We start from the raw sequence: 19224 nt of genomic DNA, 5'->3' as shown, positions 1-19224 counted from the left end.
TTGTACACGATTTACAACAAGACAGATGAAATTCAGAGAAGCAGCTTCAAAGACACATACAAAGTGAGTAGTGCTTGCTCGTAAAGACACCTGCTGTGCTACTGTAATTAAATATTGTCTGGTAAAACAGAGTCATTGCTCTATACAGATCATCAGGGAAGTTACTTAGGATATGCAGCTTACAGGTTGCAGTCCCTGCCATGGATCAAGTGCAGAATTCCTTTTCTAATTTTAAGGAAACTGTTGTTGGGAAATCTCAGGTCGAGACTAACTATTCTAGTAAAAGCAGAAAAAGAAAATGGGAGAAAGTCCATAGCAACGTAACCAGTATCTTTAAAGGTTAGATCTTTACATGGGATGTGTGAACCGATTTTTTTACTGATTAGGATTTTCTAACAATAACTGCCACGGAAACATTTTGCCCAAAATCCTCGACTAGCATTAGTGATGTAATTCGCTGTAGTCATTGCCACACTGAACTGCCCCGCTTGCTGAACAAGCTCCTAAAACCTTCCCTTCTCTCGGATGAACAAGCCTCGCTCTCTGGGCCTCCCCACACAGGGCAAGTGCTCCTGTCCCCAGCCACCCTTCTCTGAACTCACTCTGCTGTGTCGGTGTCGTTCTGGTACCGCAGGACCTGTAAAACCAGGCACAGTGTTCTAGATGCAGCCTTGTGAGTGCAGAGTAAGGGGAGAATGATCGCTTGCTCTGCTGCCTGTGGCCTTGTTAATACAGCTTAGGATGCTGTTGGTCTGCTCTGCTGCCAGGGCACGCTGCTGGCTCGTGTTCAGGTTGCTCTCTACCAAGACCCAAAGTCCCTTTCAGCAGAGCCGTCTCTAGCCAGTCAGTCCCCTGGCTGTATTGTGGCAAATGTAACAGTATTGGAAAAAGTCTGCAATAATCTGTGTCCGTAGTTCCGATTCATTCCTTCTGACTGTGGCTATCCAGTCAGAGGTAGCTCTTCCCCATCTCAATGAAGATCAAGTTTTCTCATTAAGACCTTAGTCTAGAGAGAGCGTCTCCTGAGATATCTTTATCACCTTTCTGTCCCTCTTCCTGCCATAAGGCCCATCCAGTTGTTTTAACCACTGTAAGGTACAGAGCTTCGTATCAGGCTGGCTTCTCTCTCTCCTAAAAATTTCTACAATTTCTCCAAAAACCAGTATTCAAATGAGATTTACAAGTGTAGGGACATATTTCTGGCACAGAACTCCAGAAATAACCAATGCAGTCATGCTGTTGACTTAATGGCTGTGAACTGCACATGTGCATGCAAGGGTGTGAAAGAAGCCTCCCCACTAACAGCATTTCCTCTGAAGAGCGTCTTTTAAGGGGTTGATTTTCAGAACTCTTAATCACTGCTATAATCAGACACTTAGACTTGAATATTTATTATATACATAAGGCATTAAATACTTATCGTGATTTATAGCTTGGGTTAGGATGTTGTTTTTATATAAGCCATATAAAGTACCTTCAATCCTATCCATTCAGACACTCGTGAGGCAGTCTCCAAAATCATGACATTGGCTTAAAAGCCACGTGCTTAAAAAATCCATTTGGAAACAGGGAGTGGAGATTCACTGCCTCCTTACTTTTTAGCTTGATTTGTGTTCTCAGACTTATTCCTGCAATTATGAAGTCTAAAGCTTTCAAATTCAAAAGCTGAGAACCTACTGCAATGTTGTATTCTACGGATTTCACCTTTCAGTACAGCTCTTATACCTTGCAAGGTTGGTAATATAATAGCAAGCACTGGCTAGACTACTTACTAAGATGTGTCCACACATCTATGTAGCTGAAAATTCCACAGCATAATGAAATATTAGTTGTAATTAACAAGAGACTGGATCGCTGAGGTTCTGTGGCATGTGTTCAAATGCTTGAGTGCACATTCCTTCCAGCTCTGATGAAATTCCTATGTCCTTCATGCAGTGAGACTGTGGAAAGAGCCCATATGAACAAAGAATTGGGGAACCTGCTGGTTTTCTGGAGAATTTCTATTTTGTTTTAATCTTCCTATGAGAAAGGGCAATTTTCATATTACACTTACTACATTTTATGTGTCCCTTGGTGATTTTCCTCTATCAGTTCCAAAAACAACTGCAAAGAAACATTTGTGAGTTTATGAATTTGTAGAGGAAGTGAATTTACCATTCATGAAATATGTTTAAGCAGTTGTATTTGTATTCTTCAGTTAAAACAAATTGTGTATAGTCTGTCACTTTTTTTCAGTAGTTATTGTTCTTTTTCTCCTAAGGGAATATGGGGTTTGTAGCTCAGTGAGGCTCTGCTAATTATTACATATCCTGTATCTATAAAGAAGAAATCATTTTTAGGGCAGCTTTTTTTTTTTTCAGGAAATGTTCCATTTAGTACTTAAGTATAGATTGTAAATGGGCAAATTCCTTATCTCTTTCTTTTTTTTGAGAGAGACGTAAGAAAATTTTGGCATTTTTCAGGAAATAATGAATTAGTGTATCACAGCATTCTGACATTTTTTTTCTACTTTGAACTTGGATAACTGTCATATTAACTAGCGTCCATTCAAATGCAGGAGTCACCATGTGTAAAGAGCAACACCAATTAAAACAGATGCCCAAGTCTTCCAAAAACAACAAAAAAATTAGCAAATGAATAAAATGTACTTAAATGTCAAGTTTATATTAATTAATGCAATGTATTATCTGAAAACATTGTCAGAGGTCTAAGGATTAAATTGGTCCAAATCATCTGTGTACTGCTTGTCTGTGAAAGATGACTGGAAATGAAAGATATAATTCTGGTTGATAATTTAATTAGAAATGAACTCAATTGGTACATATTTGTGTACATCAGGAGTATGTTAAGGACAAAGATGCTGATGAGCCAGTCATGCTGTGTCACAGAACAGCACAGATGGTTTGGAGAAGACAATGGGGATCATGTCTCACCACCATCTCTCCTGCTCATTTGGTCCTTTCTGGGAGGGGAGAGATGGCTGAGACATCATTGGCATCCATGTGGAAAAGGACACAGAGAAAGAAAAAGCAACACTGTGTATGTCACAAGCGGAACGAGACTTGTTTCATGTGAAATACGACTTTCTCGTCTTCTACACATATTATTAGCATATGCTATTGCATAGAACTGTGATAATATTGTGGTACTGATATAGCTCCAGTCACTAACAGAGAGCAATAATGAAATGACCGTTTAAAAATTGTAGAAAACTTCAGAATTAAAATAAAAAGGAAAATGAAGGACAGTGGCTTGCCATTCTATGTGCATAAAATATCACCGAATAGACAGTATTCTAATTAATGTCAATATAAGACTAAGATTTTCAAATGTTAGTTAGTGCTTGTGGTCAACCTGAGGTTAGTTCTGAGGAAATACTGATAGCTCTTGCTATGATTCCTATACATTTTTAGCTGCTTTAAGTTAAACCTTGAAAACAAAGAGTGGCTTTTAGAAATGTGCTTTCAAGCTTAACATCTCAAAGCAGAAGCAACAAAAATGAACCCATGGCTATTCTGAAACATTTTTAAAAGAGAGTTACTCTATAAAGCCTTTGCAGGTCAAACTATGATAAATGGGGATATATCACATGGAAGGGAATATCATTTCCTGAGTAAAACAATTATGATTATGCTTATTTCCTTTTAAAGAGACCATCACTGAAAAGCATGGTTCCTTTTTTTCATGTAAGCACTCAGTATCAGGACTGAAACTTCGGCTCTTACAGATGATCACTTTCTTTACAAATTGCTACTGCTGTACTCCTATCATTCCTGGCCTCTTTGACGTTGTTTTATTTTGTTTTAAGCAACTTACAAAGATGGCTTAACTTCAGAGAGATTTTTCTTAATGGAATCCATTCCACCCAGAAGGTGTTCACCCTAACAAATGGGAAACATCACTAAATTTAACCCAAAGTCTGAGCAATGGAAAGCTACATAGATGATGTCAGACATTACAAATATTATTTGTACTTGCTAGTTTACTTCAAGGGAAATTATGAGAATGACATCATAATGATGACTGACTAATTTTTATTAGTGTTTTCTCTCTGAAACTCTAGACTTACGGTTATAAAGAAAAACAGGTTTTAAAATGCTGTACCTGTTATTCTTTTCTAACACTTTAAGATTTTCTTATTTGTAAAAGATATTAATATTTTAAAATACCATGGATACTATCAGCTCTTATTCTAGTCATTTGACATGTCAAATATTTTTTGTCCAAAAGAAAAAAAATGTATTATTTAATGCTCATAAAAGATAGGAAATGATCACATCTTCTTTTAAATTAATTGCTGCTTGGGTTGGCCTGTGAACCTATAAACTCTGCTGGAACAGTTGTAGCCAAATTTCTTTACAAGTTTCTTACTATGGAAATAAATTTTGCTGGTGAAGGGGTGATGACCAGCTCAGGAAGAGCAATATGTTTCTTCATTCAGCAAAGGCAAATCACAGTGTGCCAAGACTTTAGAAACATCCAAAATCCACAGAACCATTATAACCATTTTACAGCAAAAAAAAAATGCAGTAATCCAGAGTTGCACAAGTACTTTTTGTGAAGGTCTAATTTTGCTGAGAACTTCTTGCCCGGAAGAACCCTTCCAGCTCTGAAGGGCTGTTCAGGCATTGTATGGTATCTTTAGAGCTGGGGTCACTAGTAGGCAAGGAGGCCAATTGAATGGTATCTCCCACAGCAAGGCAAGAAACATTTTTCAAGCCCAGACAAAGGGCATCCCTACAAGAATACTGTTAGAGTCATGAAGGGACTAGATATGGCAATTCAAGTCAATAGAGACTCTGTAACTAAAACCTGGTGGGTGGCACAGCAACCCAAAGACTGTCTCTTGTGGACAGTTTCCCTCCCTGTTTTTAGGAGCTTACCACCACCAAACTGCATTCTTAAATTCTTTACTGAGGGCAAGATTAGGCTTCAATACCAGACAGAGACAAATCTCCACAACCATATTAATATCTTCCTCCAATGCTATTGTTCCATTCAGCACTGTGTTCACATTTGACCTCAAAGGCAATGGAGTTATCTAAGTGTTTATGGTTAAGCCTGTTCATAGGTGTTTCCCGAACTAGGACTTTTGTTTACCTGTGAAGACCTGTTTTCATGACAAATGAATATTTATAGTATCAAAGTGCTTACACGCATTCAAGTACTTAAATACTGTGCCCTAAAAGAGCCTTAATATCCATGCATTACAAAACTCAGGGATGAATTTAGTATCAATAATCACTGCCAGACCTGCATATACTGTTCTGACTCCTGGCATAAAATGATGCACTTGCGTTCTCAACTCCCATGAAAATATACATAAGGGTATGGGTTAACTGTGCAAAGGCAAGGTGGAAAATGTAACTCCTATGGCTGAGTTCGAACCTTCTGGTAAAGCAGCTCTAGTGACTTGAGAAATTACCCCCTCTCAGCTGTCTTTGTCATTCTCTTGCTGCAGCTAAGGTTAAATAACTGTGTAACTGCTCCTACTTCATTTCAGTGCAAAGCAAATAAAGTTCAGCAAATAACTAGGGGGTGGTACCTTCTTGGAATGCTACAGATTTTCACTTCCAGAGAATCCAACAACATCTCGGATAAATGATATGTATTTGAGTTCAAAGACAGTCCAAAACAAGAGGTCTAGATGGTATCAATGGCATCAGTCATCTCAACACTGAAAGAATGCTGGTTGTGAGACTGTATTGCCACACTTTTCTAAAGAGAAACTTACACCACCTTGTCATGGGTATATGTGACAAAGAATGCTCCTCTAAGTAACCCTATTTGCAAATGATTTTCAGGATAAAAGTTATCAAATTATCTGTAATATATAATAAACAACTAGTCATTACATCACACATACCACATCAATTAATACAGATCAATTCATTAAATCTCTTTTATATATGACATATTAGAGTGTTCTATTTTATCAAGGATTCAAAGGGATTAGACTTTAATTTGTTATTTTAGTATACTATACCTTTAAATTGTTGACATATAATTTGTATAAATAGAAACACCATAAAGCTCTTAAAAAATGAACCATAAATTTTTTATGTACGACCTTTAAGTAACAGCAGTCTGTTGCATAACTCTGCAGGGGAAGTCACATGGTGGAAACCTCATATTTCCTTAAATTTATGGTTGTTTCTTGGTGGTCTAAAAGACTCTTTTTTTTTTTTTTAAGTTCCCTTTCAAAGTTGCAATCTTAGTAAATTGTTTAATGTTTGGTCTAATGCAGGTCAATGTAAGTTCTTATTTAGATTTATAATAGGAAATATATAACGTCAGATACCAGTGAAGCCTAGCTAATAAAGTCAAGGATACCAGTGTTATGTTTCATTATAATGATGTGAAGATAATGCCTTTAACTGCATAACCACCACATTAGCTACAGACCATAAAAAAAACCTTTATGAAGTCTCAGGGTCAGATTCATTAAGAAGTCTCTATTTTTTCCAGTAATTCCCCCCCTCCCCCAATCAGAAGCATTTTTGATTGATAAATTTCTTCATCACCATTGTGTCAAATCACATTTACTGACATCAAAAGCGATGTAAACTCTGAAGAGGAGAGAATCAATTGCCTCGCGGTATCTTGTTCTGCACTAGGAAAAAAAACAGTGGAATTGGGGCATGTGCCTCAGTTCTTGCTAAACTAGGGCCTTATGAAACAAAATTTTATATTAAGTAATTATCCCTGCCATTACTAAGAAGAAATTTTAGTCTTTCCTAACCCAAAGGAGATTGGTTTATACTCAGAACAGTCTTTCTTATCAGCATCAACAGAAAAGGTCTGCTTCAAGTTAGAATATGCAAGAGGATACAAGTTGCATGAGCAAGAGAAATTATTAGTGGTTTTCCAACTCTGCTGAAATCCTCAGCATCCAAAACAGGAATTTACAATGCTTGGTAGAATAAAATTAAACCCCACTCAAAAATGTCAATATTTGAAATCGTAGTACAACCATAACTTAATGACTTCTTCAAAAAACACAGGCACATACACAAAATGCACATTTTTCAAAACCCTATTACCCCATCACTGGAACTGAATGTTTTAGGCATAACAAAATTAACTTATTCTATACTATAAAATAAATTCTTTTAGGAAGTTCAAACACTATTTATTAAAGCTTTAAGATATGCAAATCAAGCATATGTGCACTGTTTATATCCATTCAGGTCCTGCTTTGGAGACTACAAAAAAAAGAATTAAACTTGATGAGAATTTAAACTGCGGCAACAAGGAAATCTGTGTTCCCCTAAATGCTGGATGCATTTGTATGTATGCATGTGGATGTAGTGTATATATGCATAACACATAAGCATAAACAGCTTGGAAAATTCAAGCCTTGCAGAGTCAGAAATTCTCACCTGAAAGGCAGATGTGCACCTTCCACAGTAGATGCAAATAGCCTTGCTTTGTGTGCAGCGTAACAAAGTATGAACTAATCTAATACAATTCTATAATGAAGCTGAAAGAGGTGCTAATAATTAATTTTCAAAGAACAAGGAATGGATTTACCATCAAGTCATCTGTAGTCTATTAGCTAGCGAGGACAGAACTCGACCCTGATGACCTGCTCATACTTGCAGTTGCAGTGGACTCTGCAATGGGCTGCTGTGCATACCTCCAGTCCGCCGTCTTCTTCAGATAGCCCATGTCAACCTGAATGTAATTCATTAAGCAAAGATATGCGACGCTGTGCCTTTAGTATATGAGTACCATTTGATTCAATAGACTTGGTCATCCTGATCTCAGGGGCTATGCATCTTCAATGCGTACTAAAAAAGAATGGAAAAGGAAAGCATCAAAATGGCCACTTTAATTTTCCATCCTTTTTTTGGCATTGTAACTTCTAGGTAAGCACTAAAACAACTAATACATGTTAAATAAATGTCTCCGGCAGTGTTCAGCAGTGATAAGAATAATCTTGTTCAGCTATGTCAAAAATGTACTGAAAAAGAAATGAAGACCAACACACAGAATCAGACAGTTTACTGTCATTGTCTGAGCACTGCTTAGTTAAGGAACAGGTAATTTGTAATGAGTGGCTTTGAACAGGGTTAATCCAGGATCTTGAGACATGAGAGACTAGCAAACCTTTTGTCTTCTCTAAAATTTATCTTCTCTTTATAATTTTCTTTTAAAAGAGCATGTAAAGCCTGAACTTAGAGAAAGGATGATAGTACTAGAGTCTAGTCTGGAGAACAAGTCAAATGTGCACCAAAAAGAAAGCCTGGAACTTTTTCCTGTCCACGCAAGGCATTCATTAGCCTCACAAATAACAGAAAAATCAGCACTGTTGGGGCTTTCACAAGTAGATGAGGGTGTCAAGGGAGAGGCAAAAATCCATCCCGCAGGCAGCGAGTCTCAGGAACCTCAGAATGCTGGCAATGGCTTCATTAGAAACCAGAGAGCCTTCTATGCCAAGAACAGACACTAAAATCTCAGACAGTTAATGCAAGAACAGGATAGAGAGGAGTGAGAATATTCTGAGATTTTGAAAACATACTCTTACCAAGTGTAGACTGAAAGGTTCTCAGGAGGGGCCAAATGAAATATTCCATTTCAGTGTTGACATTCTTTTAACTAAAACTAATTTCTGAACTGAAAACAACTCACTGAAATAGTCCAAATTCCCAATTTTACAAATGTTAGAGCTGGATGTTTCAACAATTTCAAAACTGTCTTACTTTGTTCCCCCAAATACAACATGTGTTAGAAACAAACCTCCCTCTCTATCAGGGAATGCAGTGGCTTAGACAAATCAGCATGTTTAACTACTATCCTTATTCAGAAAGCTCCTGGTCATTCATAGTGAAGACATTTTTCATAGTAATTTACTGGTTGTCTTAGGACAAATGAATTCTGAGGTTCTAAGTCTGCACCAGTTATTGACGCACACAAACATATTCCTCTAATTATTGCATATGCACGCAATGCCTCACCCTATTTCATTTTTATAACTGTGCATGCTTAACGCATTCCTTCTTTGCAATGTCCAAAACTATCTTTGCATTCTGAACAAGAAACATATTTCTCATTCACACATCTTGGGCCAAACCCAGATGGTATTAGTTTCCTACAAGGGTATTTCCTGTATGTCTGAATTGTCAACACTGCTGTGGATTGCCATCATTCTCCTCTTATATACAGATTCTAGTCATGAAGAGCAAACCGTATATCCTCCACCACCCTGGTTTTTCCACTTGGCACATTTAATAAAAATATTAATGTCTCTCTTCAAATTATTAGTATTTTTTCACTATTTTAGTTGAGAGGTAAAGAGGAGATCAAGCACAAAAATACTCGATTATTTTAGTTTCCTCTGGTGTTCCCAAAATGTCTGTGGAAAAAATCTGGATTTCTCTATATTTATTTACTCCTTGTTTTCAAGTAGCTGGCCAATTACATATATTTTTTAAGACTTACTGGAAGAACTCGAATTGTTTGATTATTTGAACAATATTTGATATCCAAGCTGTTGCTTCAGTGCAGCAGGGCACAGCAGTTGCACGCTAGCCTTTCTGCACAGCTCCTGAGGCACTGTGAGGCTGAAGGGACTGGCAAGGTACCAGTGAGAAAAACGCTTGGGCAGTATTAAAAAATTCAAATGCTTTCTTCTCAGCTCCCATTCCGTGCTTTTTCAGAAACGTGAAGGTACTGCTGCTTAAATGTATGTCTGACGCAGCTACAAAACATGATGCACAACCACAGATTTTGTTGCAAAAAAAATGCAATAATAGCATTTGCTGGTTTTCCTAGCTGTCTTCGTATCAGGACTCCAACAAGTGCAGTCATTATATTTCAAATAGTTTGATACTGGATAACAAATACACTTTCAGTGCTCATGCTCACATGTGGAAGCTTAAAACTCAGTAGCAGACATTGGACCTCTAAACTGATTTTCTGTCTGCATTTCTGCCAATAAGACAAGACTGCTTACTGTTTGGAGCAATGGACTGGACAAAGAACATACATAGGTATAAACACTTTTAAAATTGGAGTAAATAGACATAACATAGTTATCTTGCCTTCATCCAGTAGGTCTGTTGTATGTCTACTGGAAAAATGTCTGTCTACTTACAGAGCTTCTAAGAATACAGATTCCAATTCTGCCTGTTACGTTTAGCATAATCATCTACTGAGGAAACCAGCTACACATGCAACCAGCATTTGCTTTGAAGATATGACACATTATTATCAAAATTCTGCTGAATGTTGATGCTAAATATAGGCTGAAATATGCCTCTCCATGCAACCAGATTTCAGAGTCCAAAAGTTCTTTGGATATTAGGGAACAGAATAGCATTTGCTTTATCTCTAGAATTTGTACACGCATTCTTTGGTGACTGAAAAATGGTGACACGTTCCCATCTTTCATTGCTGGCAGGCAAGCCTCACACTCTATGTGGTGGCTCTGCCTTCAGAATAGAATCCCAGTTGAGATGATAGGTGGAATAGAAGCATCAATTACTGTTAACCTTTCATATGCTTCCTGTCTCTGTCCTTTGTTTTTATGTCATCTGAACTTCTATCCTTCAAATTGTCTTCTACTCTCCTACTAAAAACTAGTCAAAGAATCAAGATTGTAGAATGTTTTGGGGTCGGAAGGGACCTTAAGGATCATGCAGTTCCAACCTCTGTGCCATAGACAGGGACACCTTCCACTGAATCAGGTTGCTCAAAGCTCCATCCAACCTATTCTGGAGCACCTCCAGGGATGAGGAGTCCATGACTTCTCTGGGCAACCTGTGCCAGTGCCTCACCACCCTCACAGGAAAAAAATTCTTTGTAATATCTAATCTAAATCTCTCCTTCAGCTTAATTTGGATAATATAATTTTCCAGTTTCTTAAAATGAGAAGAAAAGGCCATTTGAAATATTTTGCAGAAAACACTTCACAACCTTTGCTTAGTACCTTCAGGGCCTTAATGACTAAAGGTAGAGATCTGCTAAAGAAATAACATTCAGTGAAGAAGAGCATGTTTGTATTTTACAGTGAAGATCAGTATCACTTTGATAAGCTACTGAACTCGCTCTTCTCTTAAAACAGTGACAGAGCCCAGCACATAAGGCCCACAGTTTAATCTAAGTTATGTTGCAAACATGAATGATTATCATAGTGATGCTTGGGAAAAAAAGCACAAACTATGTGGAATGAATGAAGCACCTCTAGTCCTTTATCACCCTCTGGCAAAGAGTATCCTCTTTAAGGTGTGCTTTTTTTTTCTTTTTCAAGATGCAGACTGCTAGCAACTTACTTGCTGAGCAAGTTTTAATATCCCTTAGCATACAGACAGCAGCAAACACATGGGGACCAATCTAAGTGGAAATCTGTAGCTTTTTTTCCCTCAAGCTGGGTGTGGTTTGCTGCTCTCTCCACCCACCCCCACCCTCGAATATTTCAAAAAACCATAACATTGCCCTTGCAAACAGAAAAAGCTTTAATAGACAACAGTTTACTACAGTGAGCCAAAGTAGAAAGGCAGACTTGTGGGCAAGATGGAGTAACGTCATCAGGGCATCTTTCCATTTGCATCTCACTTTTTTGAAACTAGTTATTTTTTAATGCTTACAATTAGACAGATCAACATTTCTGGTTTTAATTTAATGCAGAGAGTATGATAATTACTGTTATTCTGTTCTGAATTATATCCCTAAATTTCCATATAAAGTGGTCACGGTAAAACAGCATGAATTTGTTTTCAATTATCGGAATATAGAATTGGTTGTAGGTTGGTTCGTTTTACATAAGCACTGTCAAATTTGCTATGTGTCACCATACATCCTCTTTTTTTCCCTCTCTCAGCACAAAAAAAAACCCTCTTACAGCTCATTTTAAAGTGCTGCAGACTTTCTTTTGTGGACATTTATGAGTCTTATTTTAAGTCTTAATTTAGCAGCCCAGGGAGATCCTCGCATCACAGTAAGATTTTTATTTTTACATAGCACGTTTTTATCTTTAGAAATGACAAAAGCAGCAGCGATTGGCTGAAATGGCATGTCATACAAAAGCAACTTAAATATATTGAATTACAATTCTTAAACTCTTTTGACAACTCTTTGCCTTAGATCTATATTTTAACCAAAAAGAAAAAAAATCTATGAAACATGCTACTGAAAAATATATTTAAGTTTTATATACATAGTTAAGAAATGAGATCATGAGAAAACCAGAATAGCTGTCTGAGAGGACCATGGTCCAATTAGAGCACTGGTAGAACAGTAAATCATTAATAAGATTAATTTGTGCTGTTTGCGTGTTTACAAAAACATAATGTTAGATGGTATAAAAATAGTGTCTAAGGAAAAAAAAGATCAGTCTTGACTGGAAGAGGTAAAGTCACAGTTCTGGTGAATGAAAAAGGAATTATTAGTCTTGTGTCATCATGTCACGTATTTATGAATGTTAGTGTAATGTAGTCTCTTTGGGGTATCATCTGAGCCAATTTTATTGGCCCGCCCGCTGAAAGAATGCTGTAAAATTTGCCTTTATCACGCAAGTGGCATGGAAAGGTGGGTAAAGCTTAAAAACCAGAGGAAGAAGTAGAAAACATACAAAGATCATCAAGTGTATTCTCCCTATTAATGAGGCATTTTCATGGTCAGTAAAGTTTTAGCACTTACTGCATTCTCATTCACTTGAAGGAAGCTTTCTGGCTTTCCTGGAAGGCTGATTCCACGATACAATAGACCTCAAATCAATGCATCTGAAAAGCAGTCAGGAGAAGACATTCTATAGTGGAAGAATGCTGAAGAGGTAAAGTATAGCAGAGCAGATATGCCAAATAAATAAATAAATAGAGATCAGAAATTGGAGGCGTGCCAGGGAAATAAGGAGCGTGCTTCTTTTTTTACCTTCCCTTAGTGGCCTCCGCTGGTGAACCACTCACCGAATTGCTAGTGGAATGTAAAGCTTCCTTGAAAATAAATCCAGCTGGGGACAGAGGTGGAATCACCACCTGTGTTCCCAGAGGATGAATGCTGCTTACAGCTCAAGAGGCCTCTGTGGTGCAGGAAAGTGTGTAATTCACACCTTCTTGAGCCAGCTTTACTGAATGATATAATCATCTGGTCTTTATTTGAATCTCCCTCTTCCGGGACTGATTTCCACTGTCTTCTGTTATTCCAATTCTCCTAAAGCAGTGCAGTACATAAAGTTTCTCAGTCCAGATGCAGACCTCACATGGGCTCATGGCCACCTCCTTGAAAGCACACTCATAGTTATATGTCCCTCTGCCCAAAACCTCTCAATTATTGGCTGGCTCTTGGCAGGCTCAAGGCTTTTAGCTGCTTCTAACCAATAATTGGGAGAGTTGTCAAAGCACGATTCATGTCTTACTAGAAGAGTGTGAAGGAGGCAAGCTGTGGGTTTGTGTCGGGTTGGTATCTGCATTTATAAGTTTCGTGTACTTTCTTTAGGAGGACGGGAAGAAAGAATTGTATTATCAGGGGACGAGGATTGTCATTTGGATTAAACTAAAGACTTGCCCAGCAGAACAGCAAAATCTGAAGTTGAGGAATTAAAAAATAAGTACAGAGGACTAGGACTAGAAGTGCAAGGTCCCGCATTTAGTGACTGGTATCTTCAAAGGACTTATGAAGGTAAGGAAAAGAAAAAAAATATTGAGGCCATGTCAAAATTTTCTCTTTGCTGCAACAGTAGTAAGAAGAAAAGAATTAGGTTATACGTTCCACTGCTATCTTTAGATCTCAAATAATTTTTATTTATTTCTGCTCAAGTTATGGCCACACCAGAGTTCTTTTGCTGGAAAACTATGCTGCGTAATAAATATGTGTGTATAATTCTTATGAACTGGTACACTGACTTTTCCCCAACTGCAGAGAAGCCCCATCCAAAATCCATGCAGAATTGGTCTTACGAATCACCTTGGCACCACCCTTTGCTAGGTCTGACTGTTGGACCCACTGGGCACTAAAAGATTGGGATGTCACTACTTTATTGTGAATTCAGTTGTCCTGTAAAAAAAATGGGTATTTAAATGTCACTGCAAACATTTGAGCAGAAAACTTTGTGATGGCTGGTCTTCAGCCATCAATGATTTTCAGCCAAATCCTGCCCTGCACCTAACTGAAAAAAAATCACCTCTAACTTCATTGATAGGATTCATGCTTAAATTCCAAGTGAGACAAAGGCCCTGTAAGTAATTTTCCTGTATAAATTTAATTGTAAAGCATTCCTCTATCTACAGTTATTTTTAAGTGAAGTACTAATAGTTCATTTGTTCCATTCAGTAAATATATTGAAAATCTTTTCAAAAGAAGTCCTTAGGTAACTGCAGAGCCCTTTATGCATGAGGAGAAGAAATGAAGCTTTGCAGCACAACTGCAGAAAGGAAATGCTTTGGAGATAGGGTCTAGTATGCATACTACAGAGCCATGACATCAGTGTAATTATTTTTCCCTAAGGTAAATGTCTTATGTTACAAATTCTTCCCTTGCCAGAGGCCTCAGGCCCCACAGATGTTCAGAAAGCAAAGCACTTGAGTTCTTAACACCCAAGAGGTCTATAGGAGCTCTATTCCTACACCATACTTGCAGTCCAATCATGTTCTGGTTTTCTCATTTTGTTTGTTGTCCCCTTTCACCTGTCAGAGGCCCTTCCCCCTTGTGCTCCTCAGAACAGTCAATGCAGCTTCGAAAAGCAAGGTGTGCCCTTGCAGCAGACCTTTTGCTGGTTTCTGCTTCTGCTGCAGTCAAGTTTCTATCCTGTGCTGGAGCCAAATTTCCAAAACATGTCGGTTAAGCAAACACGTCCCGCTGAGAAAAATGCCTGACATTGATCTTCAGCCTTACAGTAAGATCCGGTAAAGGAAGGTTCAAATCAGCAGAGATTCTTTGGGGATCTCCTAATTAGAAATCCCTTTCTGAAGAGTTCATATGGTACTGCCTGATAAGAGATTTTAGATGCTCCATGACCCCTTCCCCTGTGCTTTTTACAAATAAAACTCCTTAAGATCAAACACATGGTAATGTGTATTGGCTATGGGATTTATTACATAGGAAATAAACTAAATTAAGGTGATCATACTACCTCAGTAAGTTACACAGGATTTGCTCTATAATAATAAATGAAAACAAATGACGTAGACATGACATTAAAGTTAAAATTTTAAGTGACAAATGACCATTGAATGTACATATTTTAAGCACAACAGCTTTTAAAAAAGAGTTCATTTCCAACATGAGAGTGGGAATGTCCAGATGAAAAAGCTGTTAAGTATAAAAAACATTGTTTTATATAAGTGAGTGAATTGTGAAATCAATTTTAAAGGAAAACTTGGAATCTGCTACCTATCACTTGCTATTAAGCCACAGAGAGTAATGGAAATAAATGGTCATGTCTGATTTTGCTTACTAAAATTAATTACTATTAAGATTACAAAATTAAGGGTCACACTTACAATATGACCTATTTTAAATGAAATAGTTAGCAATACCAATTAAGGCATTCATATGTATTTCCCTATATTTACTACAGGAAATAATACATATTTGATGTAATGCATATTGATGTAAAGAAATGGCAGCAAGTCTTAAAAATAACTGCAGCATATGTTTCTGTATCATAGATAAAGCATAATCATAGAATCATAGAATCATAGAGTCATAGAACAGTTTTGAGTTGGAAGGGACATTAAAGATCATCTAGTTCCAACCCCTCTGCCATGGGCAGGGACATCCCATAGACCAGCCTGCCCAAGGCTCCATCCAACCTAATAATACCTTAATTTTATAATAGTACTTCTGTATGTAACATCAGAGATGTACCAGATTACATTTGGAAACACACAGATTGAAAGTAGAGCCCACTTCTAAGGAGTGATTACATGAAAATAGCACCGTTCTATAAAAATCCAGTATTCACGTGCAACAATTACTCCTCTTAGTGTTAGCGAAAATGCAAAGTGGATCGTGTTGTGTGGTTATTTCAGATTTTTACAAGTGCAAATATATTACAACAGAAATTACAATGCAAAAAGAAATAATAAAATATGTATCAGTTAAGAACACTTACTGGGGTAATAAACTTCAAAAACTGACATGAGGTACCTAACCAACCATTTAAAAGTGAAAAGTAAATAAACACATTAAGTTTACTGCATTCAGTTAGTCTCTACTTTGCTTTGTATTGACTTAGGCTAATATAATTCTGATCAAATTATTTCCATGTTTGTGGTCATAAACTAGATCAAACTGGTTTTTAAAGGAATGTTTGTCCTTTCACAGAAGTCCTTAGCTGAAGCTTAGAATCCGGCCCAAAGAAAACCAGTTTTGCAAAAAAAAAATGTAGTCTTGGTGCAAAACATGCAACAACTGTAAGTAGAAGAGAGTTCAAGCAAAAGAGCTGCATGGCCAGACATCGGAAGTGTGGTTTTGTTATGATAGAGATTTCACATTGGGCCCAGTCACAGTATGTTTAGGTAATTAATACTTATTTCAGCCAATGAGCATTCTTTGTCTTTAACCAACATCCCAATGGAATACAAAGATTTGTCTCATTCTTCTTGCCCTGATACAATTGACAAAACGTAAATGTTTATTCCATCACATTGTGTAGTGCAGAATTTCATACAAGCTACGATGTCATCTACAGTTTGTTGATGCTGATTTAATCTAAGGGGAAGCTTAAAAAGAAAAGGATGTCAAGAAGTTATTAAGCTGCCAAGAGAAAGATAGAGATATTTGACACATGGTATCTGCAAGACAGGACTATAAAGCCTGGGATGCTGGTTTCACAGTAGACATCAAAAGCCTGTTGATAAAAAAAGTGAGGATTATCCAATAGGGAAAGTCTGACATTTTGGAATTTGGTACATAATTATTCATTTTGACAGTAAAAAAATGACTGCTCATAGGGGATATTGCTGGATAGCTTTCAGTTTACACTGCAACATAAGAGACAGAACGCTAGAGAAAATTATATACTTTCTAGCACTATAGAGATCATTTCAAAAGCTACAGAAGTTGTGGCAGTGATTTGATTGCAAACAACAAGTTTGCCAGTTAGTGATAAAGCGGAAAGTACACATGAGCAATTGTTTTCCAAAATCAGAAAAAATAAGTATGGAAAAATTCAGCTGGATTTCTAGTTGAACATGAGCCAACTAATGGCTTGATGTTGCACTGTTTTCAGTATCTTAGAGAGATATTTCCAAAGTTTTTATTAAATGCAAGAGTAAGTAGACTTTTCAGAACATAGTGTGACCAGTGGACTTTGAAAACCAGAAAGCAGCATGACTTTTCAGGAAGCAACAGATACATTCTACAAACAAAGCAAGTAATATATTGCAGTCTAATAGAATCATGCAGGACAGCAATTAGTAGAAATACCAGTCTGAACCTATGAATACAACTTGCCGTACTTACTACCTCGCAGATCCCGAATTTCATTCATTTGTCAAATTCTTGCTTCATCTGTATTTCTTTAAAAGCTCTTAATTTAATTTTCACCTGTTTATGCTTTCAACAACTTCACTTTCACACTGAGACTGCTCCCATGACATCAAGTGCTAAATAAAATCTTTAGCTTAGTAACAGAAAGATATTTTCTGACTAATACTTTCAATAACTCACCTGGAACAGCAGGCCTAGTGTGACTCATTGACATTCCTGGGCCCTTAAATGAGTTGAACTCATCTCTCAGGAGAAGAAATAGGACTATCTTTGTCTGGGCACAACAGATAGAATCATTCATCAGGAATCTTTGAAATATGCCTTACTGTTCCCAAAGCAACTGATTTGCCTCCCTTCCCTTCAGACTTTATCAGAGCAACTTGGTCAAAACTCTTAAGAAACTCGTACAATAATATCTGCAATCAGCTCAGACTCAGCTGCAGAATTATTTTTGTCTCGTAAATGAGAGAGACCTGGATTAGAGTCCCTTCATCCATGATGACTGCAACTGATTTGGCAGCCCTAACCAGACGCTCAAAACTAACCTCTCTGATAACCCCCTGAAACTAAATTTTTCCAGCAAACAAGCTAGCAAATTTCAGCTGCCTCTAAAATAGCAGGATCCAGATTTCATTGTACAGATGTCTTTGTATGGAAATCTCTTGACCTATTTACATCTCCGTTTCTGACTCAGGTTTCTCTTTGGTGGTTGTGATTAAAGAGGAAGTATGGCAATCATGTTGAATTAAAATAAATTAAAGCTGTGCACTTTCCCAATTAGGCCTTTTGCGGAATGTCTTTCAACAGGAAGACAGGCCCATCCATCACTCTGAATTGCAAATACAATTTAAAAGCTTCATTCTCTCTTATAATTTAAAATTTCATAATTAGTTATCATGGGTGTGGTTAGAGTTGCAAAACGTCTGCTTATGGGTGCAGAGCTGGAGCACTCGAATCTACAACAGAGTCACTAGTTTTGAAAGGCTGGCAAACCCTGAGTCAACCTCCAAAACTATCAGGTTGTGAATATTCACATATATGAATTGAATTTGAATTGTTCATTATGTATTCTGTTTATTTCTATGCCTCGGCTTCTTTCCCCTGTACTACCTGAAGAGCAACAAATGAATCTAAGTTTTATTCTTCCTTTGTACAAACACAATTTTAGGCATAGTAAGACGACATACATTTTTAGAAGCCAAAGGGAAAATTGCCTTCTATTTAAGCACACGGGGTATTTGCATTGTCACAGTACATTACATGGATTTGATGCTTAACATAGAACTGCACTAATCTTTGTGGCAAACATAATAACAAAAGAAAGTTGTTTGGGGATTTTTCTATTTTTATTTAAAAAAAAAATAACAAAACCCTTTCCATTGAAGGACCACATGTAAAACTATGGTTTCTCCACACATAGACCGAGGCTGCTTATTACCTACAGTATACTAGCTATGATGAACAGACCACCATAGTTGTGACAACTGATGTTGCTGCCTCCAGGGTAAAACAAAGGTTTACATATTACACAAGCAATTTAACTGTTTTCTAAACATATTGCCAAGACAGTGGGAGTTGGCAGCCAGCACTGTGTTTTAGGTTTTGGATACTTGGATTAGAAGTGACTGCTGATTATAGACCTTTTTATTTGTCTTCTACGAATTACAAGCAACCTAGTAACCCAGCAAAGAATCCTTTGCAGCACTTAAACTTGTCTTCATGGCTTCCCAAAGATTACATACACAAATCACTCCACAAAAGTGGCGTAAGAGACTTGTACATAGATAACTA

At 37.3% G+C, this 19224-nt stretch overlaps 1 protein-coding gene across 1 annotated transcript in view; it reads left to right on the top strand.

Annotated features, from left to right (window-relative positions):
* Positions 1-19224, top strand: part of HHIP (hedgehog interacting protein) — a 77778-nt gene that overhangs the window by 34492 nt on the left and 24062 nt on the right. The gene's annotated exons all lie outside the window — the stretch shown is intronic.

Source organism: Cuculus canorus, chromosome 4, assembly GCF_017976375.1.
Source record: "Cuculus canorus isolate bCucCan1 chromosome 4, bCucCan1.pri, whole genome shotgun sequence".
Classification (NCBI taxonomy): Eukaryota; Metazoa; Chordata; class Aves; order Cuculiformes; family Cuculidae; genus Cuculus; species Cuculus canorus.
The sequence above is the reverse complement of the archived record's forward strand: the minus strand, read 5'-3'. Positions and strand labels throughout refer to the sequence as shown.